Source organism: Rhagoletis pomonella, unplaced genomic scaffold, assembly GCF_013731165.1.
Source record: "Rhagoletis pomonella isolate Grant_MI unplaced genomic scaffold, Rhpom_1.0 Rhpom_scaffold_00003, whole genome shotgun sequence".
In the NCBI taxonomy this organism is placed as follows: Eukaryota; Metazoa; Arthropoda; class Insecta; order Diptera; family Tephritidae; genus Rhagoletis; species Rhagoletis pomonella.
Genome location: NW_023458557.1, coordinates 80,803,944 through 80,815,433, shown reverse-complemented (window position 1 = coordinate 80,815,433; position 11,490 = coordinate 80,803,944).

Below are 11,490 nucleotides of genomic sequence, written 5' to 3'. Positions count from 1 at the left end.
GAATGTGCGGTCCCTTCATGCGTTAGGTGCCTCTGTCCGGTTGATTGACGTTGTCGTAAGGACAAAAGCTGGCAGCTAACATCACTGCCATCCAAGGAACTCATTGAACGGAACAAGCAAAAAAAATGCTTGGGACCTTGTGACTGTAGCCGCCATGTCAATGAGCGCAAATTCAGTGTTGGATTTGTAGAGAGAGAGAGAGCTTCTGCCACCGAGTACTGTCGTTCACTCCGGTGGACGAGCGTCTAGCCATAATTCGAACTAATCTCGTTCATCTGCGCCCATGCCCCGTTGGAGGAGTAGGTTGAGGCGTTCAAGGATCTCTTCTATGAGCGTTGCTCCTGTCACGATATCAAAACCGTGCTTGGCGATTTCAATGCCAACGTGGGTCTGATGGAAAATTCAGCCTCCACGACGAAACGTCTGATAATGGACTCAGGCTGAGTTGAGTTCGCCGGGCCCGAAACATACTATTATGCAGTACTAGGTTCCTGCATAAAAATATCCATCAAGCTACATGGCTGTCTCCAGATCTAAAAAAAGAAAAACCAAATCGAACGTTTTGTGTTAGACGGAAGGCATGCATCCAGTGTTTGAGACGTACGTGCTCTCCGATGGCCAAACATCGACTCGGACCACTTTCTTATTGCAGCCAAGATACGCATCCGCCGATGTGCATCAAAAAATGTGCGCCCAACAATGCAAGGAAAGATCAACCACAACCGACGGCTAATGCATTCGCCACTCGACTCTCACACATTTTCTCAGAGAGCAATCTTCAACATACCGTTATATGCAGATTAAGATTAATAAATGCAGATCCAAGATCGTTTTGCTTTGGTAATATAAGGGAAGCATTCGATGTATCTATCCATCTAGATCAGCAATGGGTATAGGGAGCTTTTACTCTGCACGCGCGCCTATACAAAATATATAGAAAGCTTAAAAGAGCTTTGCCCGCGGGCAAGGCAATGCCCATGGCCGATCTAGATACTTCAGTGAAATCAGCTTTTTTTGCACATATCCCCGCCTAAGCAACTACGCTTGAAGGATTTGAAGGAGTTCTTTGCCCTAAAAGAGTAAAAAGTGTTTATTATTCCTACATATATAAATATACTTGTATGTATAACTATGTATAAGTACAAATGTGTGTCCGTATGTTTATATTTGCCCTTGTATCCCATCGTCAACGGGCTGACGCAATGGCTGGGACCTATTGTGGAAGTATGTATGCACTATGCCGCAAGGTGCACTCCGATGTCGCTTGGATGCGCACTTGTTTGACGCTGCCGCTCATGCTACCACGCTGCCGACCCCTTTTGCCATTTAACTCAACGACATATCGAACGAGTATTTTGTCACAGAGAAATCCTTTAAAAAATAAACAAAGACAAAATAAAACGCGGCATAAACGATGCGCCCACAACGGTGATGGTGCCAACAGTTCAGAAAAGCATTTTCGTCATTTTCAATTTGAATTCATTTCAGATAAGTGGAAATGGTTTTTGAGCTCGTCGTTCGCCGAATTTCGATTGTTTTATTCAAATGTGCATGAAATACATGTAAACATACAGACAAGTAGATGTGTGTGGATGCGCGTGCGGAACGTCACCATTACCCTTTACCACTTTGGGCGCTAATCCGCCACAACAAGCGTTTTTCATCGCTAAATATTTCCACTCAAACGCACGCACTCCTCCACGCACGGGCTCATATGTGGGTATGTGCATATGTTTGTATGCTTATGAGCCCTGTTGTACTATTGTTTATTTGCGTATCATGGGATAATCCTTCGGCGAAGAAGGTTTTAGCACCGCATGTAATAGTAATAGCAGCAGCAGTAGCAGCAACAGCAACAGCAACAACAAAAACAACAGCAACCACAACAACAAGGCGCTAAACGATGCTAGAAAAGTAATTGAGGCATATTAAAATGTTTAAATGACTGTCGCTACAACAAAAATAAAAATAAGCGTGAGCACCACAGCGTGTAGAGGGCAACAAAGCAACAAAGTGATGCAGCAAAACAATTTTACATACAAAATTTCCATTTGCGAAACATAATTGAGCTTGTAAAAACAAATTAAAGTGCAATTCGCGCACACCACGTAACTGAAGTGTGCGTGAATCGCCGCCCAAAATGGGATTTGGCGAGGCCGCATAGCGGCGGTAGGGATGGTTAGTTGGCAGGATGATGTTGCATAACTGCAAAAACATGGCCCAAATGGTTGCTTTGGATCCGTTGAGTGGCAAGCAATCGAGGAAGAAGAAGTTTTACCACCGCATCGCAGGGTTTCAACTCTATTAGCTCCCCGCTGACTGCTTAAGCTCTGTGTGCTGTGAGTTAACCACCCGCTAATCACTCTTTTTAGTTTAATCGTCGGGCGCGAATGCTTGGAGGGCAGACAGAAAAAGCTTCAAATTGTGGGCGGGCATGCGTTTAGTACAGGGTAGTGCAAATACTAGTTTGTTTTATAATCACAATTTTTTTTTTTTATATTCCGAATGATTCTGGTCGGGCAAATTTTTATTTTTTCAAATTTATAAGGTACATATTAACCCAAAAAGTTTTTCCTCAAGGAAATATTAAAAAAAAAATACTAAAAATAAAAATGAAACTTATCCGTTTAACTTTATTTTGCAATTGCCCGTTTGATGATTTTCAGTTTAGTTTTTCAATTAATTATAAAAAAAGTTTATTGCTTGACATCGAATTTTTACTCAAATTATCATATTTTCAAAAAGTTTCGCATCAAAATAAAAACATTTCCACAATTTTTTCATTAAAAACGGCCTCAAGCTCAATAAAATTGTTGAACAAAATAAAAAACCTTTGAAAAAGTATTTTACATTCAAAATTAGGTGGCAACCCCATTCAGAAATGTACTTTATGTGTAAACATACTAGATTAATAAGATACAAATTTATATTACAAATGATAATATACAAATTAGTAGGACAAATTTGTATTTAAAAACAAAAAAAAAAAAAACAAAACGTGGCAACACTCATCGAAAATATTTCTGGCTTAAAGTTCTCAAAAATATCCATATTGCGTTGCAACGCGTTGCTTTATACAAATTCAATGCGCTTTCAGCCCTTGGTAGCCACTAAAAAATTATTTTGCGCAAATTTGTTTTTAATTTTTACAATTAAATTTTTCATAATTTATTTTTTTAATTTTTGAATGTTTTCTTAAGAACATATAAATTTCTTTAAATTTCATAAAATTTTTCCGGAAAAGTCTGAAATAGGGTTCCGTAAAAAAATATTAAAACACATTTTTTTATAATTTTATTTTTCTAAAATATATAATACATATATATACTTTAAAATTTTTTTAATTACAAATTTTTCAGGTAGCTTGAACAATTATTTACATATGCAGATATCTATAATTTTCTTTACTATATTTGCGTATGTATTTGAACCACCCTTTATAGCGAACACACTGCCGCTCTCAAAAACATACTTCATCTTAGCTTAAGTTGCATGGCATATGTATTCCAAACGTACTCGACTTTCAATTGCCTCAGCGCTTGTTATCAAAGTTTTAACCATTCATTCTGACAGAAAATCATTTTAAACATCTTCATTTACCCACTCTCTTCCTCCGTTCACCTCCTCGTCTCGCTGCGCTTGACTTCACTTAAGATGTGCGACTTTGCTTGCGACTCAATTTATTTTAACTTTTCGCCAAACTTTTCAATTGCACGAAATTGCGTTTTTATTTGTTGTTATTACCTGCTGCTGCCTTCCTTTGTCTTCAATGACTTTGCCTTCATCAGCATCCGTTGCGCCGATTTTCCTTATCGCGGTCATACTGTTTATGCTTTCGAAATCGTTTCTTCTTGCGAGTATGGCGGACGATGATATTCTTAAGTGAAATGCAAATTTATTCAAAATGGTTTCGCTGCCTTCGGTAGCTTCATGTGACGCCCGCCCACCTTCCCCCACCTACCTACCAATCGAGTTACGCGTACTTTTCGAACAGAAACAACAGCAGTAATCCAACATCATTTCTTGCCGTTGGTTATAATTAAATTTCATTTTCACACATTTAATTTAAAATTTGCATTTTTGTTGTATGTATATTAATTTCATACTCATTCTCATTTATGACAGTAAAGGAGTTATTAAAGGAGCTTTATGCGTATGTTAAACTTGCGCGAGAACTTGAAATATCTATTAAAAAATTATGAAAAAAGTATATCGCTATGTAGCTTAGAGTGAAAAGTATATTTTGATACACGCTTTACACGCTTGTGTGACTCTTATATGAATCTTCAATGAGTCATATATGATCCAATATAAAAACCACAACAACAATAAAGATTCGAAATTTATATCTAAACTTGTTTATACAGAAATTGAAAATGATTAAATAGGAAACAAAAAAATACACAAAATTTAGCTATTAAATTTTTGTACACTGCCGGAATAAAGTATTGGCACAGCGAATTTTTCACAATATATGCAACAATTTTTATTCTAATGTTTTTCCGCCAATTTTTCATAAAAATATGGTTAATTCTACAACAAAAAACATTAAAATATAATTTCTAAACTTTGTGTAAAACTCGCGAAAATTCAGCAAATTTTCATGCAAAATTTCAACTTTTTATTCAGGTTTTTTAGATTTTTTTTTTGAATATACAGATTTGTAGCCCAATCCATTTTATTATAATAGAGTACAAATTTTAAGTAGCTAGGAATTACTGTTGGTTTTTGGCAATTTTTTCACGCAGTCTCTTCCATACAAAAAAATTTTGTTCGAAAATACTTCATATTATAAAAGTGTAAAACACCTTCAACAAAAAAAAATTCTCAAAAATGAATGCGATTTTTGACTAACTCCGAACGTGCATTTTTTCCTAGAATTTAATGCATTAGAATTAACTGCATACTCAATTCCAAAAAATCTAATTAAATAGTTGAAATTTTTCATGAAAATTTATTGAATTTTCGCGAGTTTTGCACAAAGTTTAGAAATTATATTTTGATGTTTTTTGTTGTAGAGTGAACCATATTTTTATAAAATATTATCGGAAAAATATTAGCATAGAAATTGGTGCATATATTGTGAAAAATTCGCTGTTCCAATACTTTTTGCCGGCAGTGTACAAAAATTTAATAGCTAAATTTTGTGTTTTTTTTGTTTCCCATTTAATCATTTTCAATTTCTGTATAAACAAGTTTAGATATAAATTTCGAATCTTTATTGTTGTTGTGGTTTTTATATTGGATCATATATGACTCATTGAAGATTCATATATATTGAGGCTCATTTGTTGTATGAATTTAAGTTCATATAAGTCGACCTTCGGAGGAAGGGAAACACCCTCATATCGGACTCTTAAATGAGCTCATTATGAGCGTAAAGGCTCCAAAATAGGACTCCTTAAAGACTCATTTATTTATGACTCCAAATGTTAGCTGGGACATTCTGAAATTTTTTTCAATACTTTTTAATCGACTTCAAAAAAGAAGGAGGCTATCAATTCGCCGGAATCTTTTTTTATTTGTTTTTTAAATTGAATTAAATTTTTTTTTAAGAAAAGGTGGTACCCTAGAGGTGGTCCTATACTAATTTAATTTTGATCCGATTATTGGATCATCATGACGAAATTAACGGTAATCTTATATTTTTATATGAGAATTGAAGTCGTTACTTGTTACATGTTTAGAAATTGAATTGTTGAAAAATCTCGCTTTGACGCAGTTTGTAACGAGACGATGGTCTCACCACAAGTCCAACACCGTTTTGTGACACTTTACATGCCATCTGTAGTAGATTTTGTAACGCACCTCGCATTTTGTGAATTGTCGGTTCATCGAATTTCTTCGTTTGCGCTGAAATCAATCTTCGTTTTTTTTGACGACAAATGCGACACTTGCAATAACTTTACGACGTTTCATGAATCCCACTATTGACATTTTCGCGCGACTGAAGCCAAAAGTTTATACCGCAAGTTTTGATGTCACTATGGTAAATAGTATTTGAATAGCACAACAAATTTATCAGAATGTTAATACCAGATGTCTGGCATTTTACCTCCGAATATTTTTCTGCTTGACTTCTGTTGGCAGAGTTGTTGTTTATAGGCCAGCTTTACAGAAGATAAAAAAAATATTAATATTCAGGCTTTGGCAGGTGAGAAATGGATTTTATGTAGCCCCGCATCTTATATGATTTTCAGTTTTTCGGAGTAAATAATAAAATGACAGATTGTAAAAGTAGCATTTTTTACAAATTTCCGCTTCTCACAGGTTCCGGGCGGACAGTTTTCACAAGCTTTTCAAGTGATATGCATTCCAAATATGAACCATATCGGACCATAAATAAAGGGTTTTCAAATATATCGACCGCTGTGTCACCTAGCGGATTTATTTATTTTTCATACTTCATTGTCATCGCCAGGATAATTTAAGTAAGGACCAGGACAATTTGTCTAAAACCACAAATCCTGCAAAATCAGGACGTCTGGCAGCCCTAAAATATGTAGTTCTATTCATAGATTAGCAAATACATATTTAATGGTAGTTGTGAAACCACTCCGTATTTTTTTCAGTTTTTTAACTCTGTCCAACCTATCCTATTTGTACTCAAACATTTAGCTAAATTGCCAAATGGAAAGGTAGACCAATAAATTTGCGAAAAATATATTTCAAAATATTTAGTTGACATATCACGCAAAGCAAAAGCGACCAATGCGCATAAATTTTGCACATTGATGCTTCCTGGACGCAACAATAATTGCAGTGAGAATCATTTAAACACTCATATGTATGTATATATCCAGATAGAAACATATGTACATACATTTGTATTTGGCATGCTGCATCGTATAGAAAACATCGAGCGATAATATTAGATACACAAATGACAGAGGCGTGTCCGTCAAAAAAGTGAAAATCTTAGATTATTAACATACAAATTACGTTTCCAATCGTTGCCACCGTTTCAAGGAATTAATTAAAGTAAAAATCATTGAAAAAAATGTGCTTTAAAAATGTTCTCAAATTCGTATCCAATCCTTGGCACACCATCAAGTAATTAATAAAAGTAAAAATCATTGAAAAAAAATTTCTTGAAAAATGGCCTCAAATACAGTAAAATTATTAATTAAAAAAATGTCTAAAACAGTACGAAGTACATGAAATTCTACGGCGTCTATCTACTCAAAAATGTTACATCAGACAAAGTACTTACTTAACACTTAATTCGATAAGCATCAATTAATGATCGCCTTCAAGGCGTAGTATCTCCAACGTGATACCGAATATCGAGTTCATTAGTTACGCCACTGTCAATTACCAGTTAAGTTCATTTTATTTTGTATTTATTGGTAAATATTGGGAGTAAAGGAGCCCCTTCCCACGTTTATAGCAAAAGAAAATCAATCAGCCCCCTCAACATTTCACAGCAAACGCGACATTCCACCCCTGCAGATACTGTTGCGGCTGTTTCCAATCCACGCTACGCTTAAGTGCGTCATCGAGTATCACATACACAACAACACCAATTTGTCCCCAAATGGTTTCCCATAAGCATTTTATTATACAATGGAGATACATTTATTGTTTATCGATGGACGAGTATTAGATGCGCCACAGGTCGTAGTGGCAGCAAACACCAAGCAAAAAAAAAAAAAATAAAAACATTTTTTATACACTTGCTACGTTGTTGGTTGGCACGGCATGAGAGTTCGCGTGTTAACGCCACTAAAATTTGCCTTGTTGTCTTTCGTACGTTATTGCAGGATGTCGATGATGCGCATACGATTGAATTGAAGACAATCAAGTGAGTGGGAGTGATTATCACGCCACCGTGTTGCCACTGACTCGCCTACCTATGCAGCTATAGTCGCATCCCAGCATGGATGGTGTGAGTTGACGTGATAACTGTATCAGTAGCGGTTAAATGTTGTCAAGTGTATGAATACGCTTAATAATGATGTAGCCCCGTAGGAAATTCCTTGTCCAATACATTTTAGTTTTGAGTCTGACGCTAGCCAAGTATTAGATCCTTCCTTAAAGGCACATCTGAGGATTTTTTGCATGAAACTCAGACGGAAAGAAATCAAGGCAAAGTGTAGGTAGAGGTGAAAAAGCAGCAGGTAAACTAATTGATTGTAGCTTCCAGATATTTTAAGGGAAGTATCTATGTACTTTGAATCAGCTCAGAGTTTATGTGCGAATGCCAGAGTTGATAAAAGGCAAAAGAATCTTTAGAAAAAATTCTGGTATGCAGTTTTGAAGCACATTCAATTCTAGTCTGAAGAAGTGCAAGTTTCAAGCGGCTAAAAAATTCCGTTGATTTTTGAGAATTTTTTTGGTTAAAGGTGTTTCACGTTTTTTCCATACAAAGTATGTCGACAATTTTCTTTTATATGGAGGACACTGCCAGCAAAAAAATTGCCAAAAATCAACGGAATTTTTTAGCCGCTTGAAACTTGCACTTCTTCAGACTAGAATTGAATGTGCTACAAAACTGCATACCAGAATTTTTTCTAAAGATTCTGATTAAAAAGTTTGAAATTTGGGTGAAAAATTGCAAAATTTTTATAATTTTTATACAAAGTTTAAAATCTGAATTTATATGGTGTTTGTTGTATAGCCAGCTAGGCTTTTATAAAAAAATAATAAACATTAAATAAACAAAAGACAAATAGCCAAAACTGGTCAAAATATCGCACTCCTATTATTTTGTGGACAACTGTTGTTATCGAAATAAATTTTGTTATAGATATATACATATATATATTTATATATATAACATATATGGGTCGTTCTTAAAAAACATGACCAATTGGTGTCCCCAGACTTTACTATTTTATATTTTGTTTCTTCAAAAAGAAAATAGAAAAATATCTGCATTTTTATAAATTATTATCGATTCTACGTAACTATATTATAAAAAAAAATAATTAATTATCTGAAAATAACTTAAAAAATATTTTCAATGTCAAAGGTTTAGCAAAAACCTGTGTCCCGAGCCAATTTATAAAAATTTAATAGTTATTTTCAGTTGAAATAAAATTGAAAAAAAATAATATTTACAATTTTTGTTATTCAGTTTGTGTATATTAATACCATATATAGAAAAGAATGATGAAAAATAATTTTTTTGTATAATTTTTATGAAGAAAATTTGTGTCCCCAGGTTTTGGTCCCCTCTGTTACGTCCACTCATTTTATTGAAAAATGTTTGTTAAACGTTATGACGCGTATATTTCTCTTATGCTTCTCCATCATAACTTAGCTAAAATCAACAAAATGTGTTTTGAACTGTTCAGTCTTGTTTAGTGCGTTGTTGAGTAAGGAACCCAATTGTATGCCGGGTACGTACCCTTATTCAGTGTCAACTCTGTTACTGTTGAAAAACGGTGAGTAAAGTGATTTTTTATTTATTTTATAATTTTTTTATAAATATTTTATGTACATTAATTAAGTGGACAAATAAATTCTCCAAAATTCGAATAAAAAGCTAAAATATGGTATTTTTGAGTTAATTTGTCCCCTCTGTTACCGGTCCACTCTGTGACTTATTAACTCCAAAAACTCCAAAAATTAAAAAAAATACTGCTGGTTATGGATTCCTATTGTTGATACCATCCGTAACCACATGAGGCCAATTATAAACATATTTGGCCAACTTAATTTTTAAAAATTACAAAATTCAGAATGGTCATGTTTTTTAAGAACGACCCATATATAAGCATATTTTAAAAATTAATTTGCGATTTTATCGATATCGACAGAAATAGTATCGATTTATTTATCTGTACGTATATTTTATGTCGATATAAATATTGATCAGCTTAAGGCCATGGTAGCCATAGCTTTATTAGTTGTAACTTAGTTTTGCACTGTAAAAAAAACTTTTTAAATACAATATACAATACAATAAATAATGTATGTAAATGAAAGGATTTATGATATCGTTATTGATCGATACATGTAAATATTTGTCGATAGAAATTTTTTTGTATCATTATCGAAATAATTTTTGTTGTAGCTATACAAAAAATCTATTTTGAATACATCTGCTTTTATGTGCACAAATAGTAAAACCGATGCGTTATTTATCGATAGTGATATGTTTAGATATTATTGCCAGGTTATCTTTGTATTTACATAAATATATTGATTTTTTATAAATTTTTTTATCGACATATTTCGATACATATTTTTTTATATCGATACCGATATACATATGTATTTATCGATATAAATTTTGACATCGCTGCCGACACTGTTATCGTTATCGAAATTGATCTTTTGTTTTCGTTATGGTTTGTTTTTGTAATCGTACATTTGTATGAAATTATTTTTATCAGGGACGCAGACTTTTATAACTTTTATAATAACTGTAGTTAGAAAAAAGTTATTTATGGTCTTTTATTTTATTTAGGGTTGCCAGATTTTTCATGCGCGAAATCACGCCTGAACGCCTGAATTCTTGTTTTTAACAATATTTTGGTATAAATATAGTTCATAAAAAAAAAAATTCCAGGAGCCAATAAATTATTTTATATTTTTGAATAGCAATAACACTGTACGACAAAATCAACTTTTTTTCTGGGTATTGGACCAAACCCACTTTTTTTTAAGAGATTGAGTCATAGATAAAAAGTAATTTCTCCGTTCGAAAGTCGAAATTGGACCTTTGGTAAAAAATTATTCTTAATTACTGTATGTGAACTACTAAAAAAAGTAAAAACATAGTCGTGGTACGCCCATTTCTCTTATTTAAACGATACATAACTTTTTCTATACTACAGGTGCTATAAGGGGTCAAAGGTCGGGTCTTCGAAAAATTAAAAACCTTATATTTCAAAAAAGTTAGAACTGATAAAAAAAAAATTAATATCGTCGTAAACGTGATTAAACCCGCTTTCTTCTGATATGCAACTTGTATACTTCCTATGTATCTGAGAAAAAACATTTAAAAGGAAAAAATACCTTTTTTTTATAAAAAAAAAAAATATTTAAAAAAAAACGCCGTACGGGTTCACTAGTAGTTCATGAAATATAAAAATTTTATTCATTTTAACATGAGTGTACACATCATCGTACACAGGAGCCAATAAATTACTTTATATTTATGACATTTTTGAATAGCAATAATGAGATCATTCCCATTTTCAGTGTTTAAATAGTCAACGAGTTCTATATACATATTTCATTTTAAAAACTTTTAATTTGAAGTTCACTTTCAATTTAATTTCATTTTCATTAGAAGCCGGTTTCTCTCTTTGCGCCAGGAAACAAACTTTATTCTTAAGATCCTATCATACTGTAAAAAAGTACTATGCAAAAACTGTGAAAGACTAAGAATTCGCTAAAAAGAGTATCCAACTCTATGGCTTGTATGCAAAACTCTTTTACAGAGTCAGTAAATTGAGAAAAAGAGTTGTAGGCTATCGGCAAAAGCCATTCGAATATTGAAACTTATTGTTATTAAAATGAAAGTTATTTTCGAGA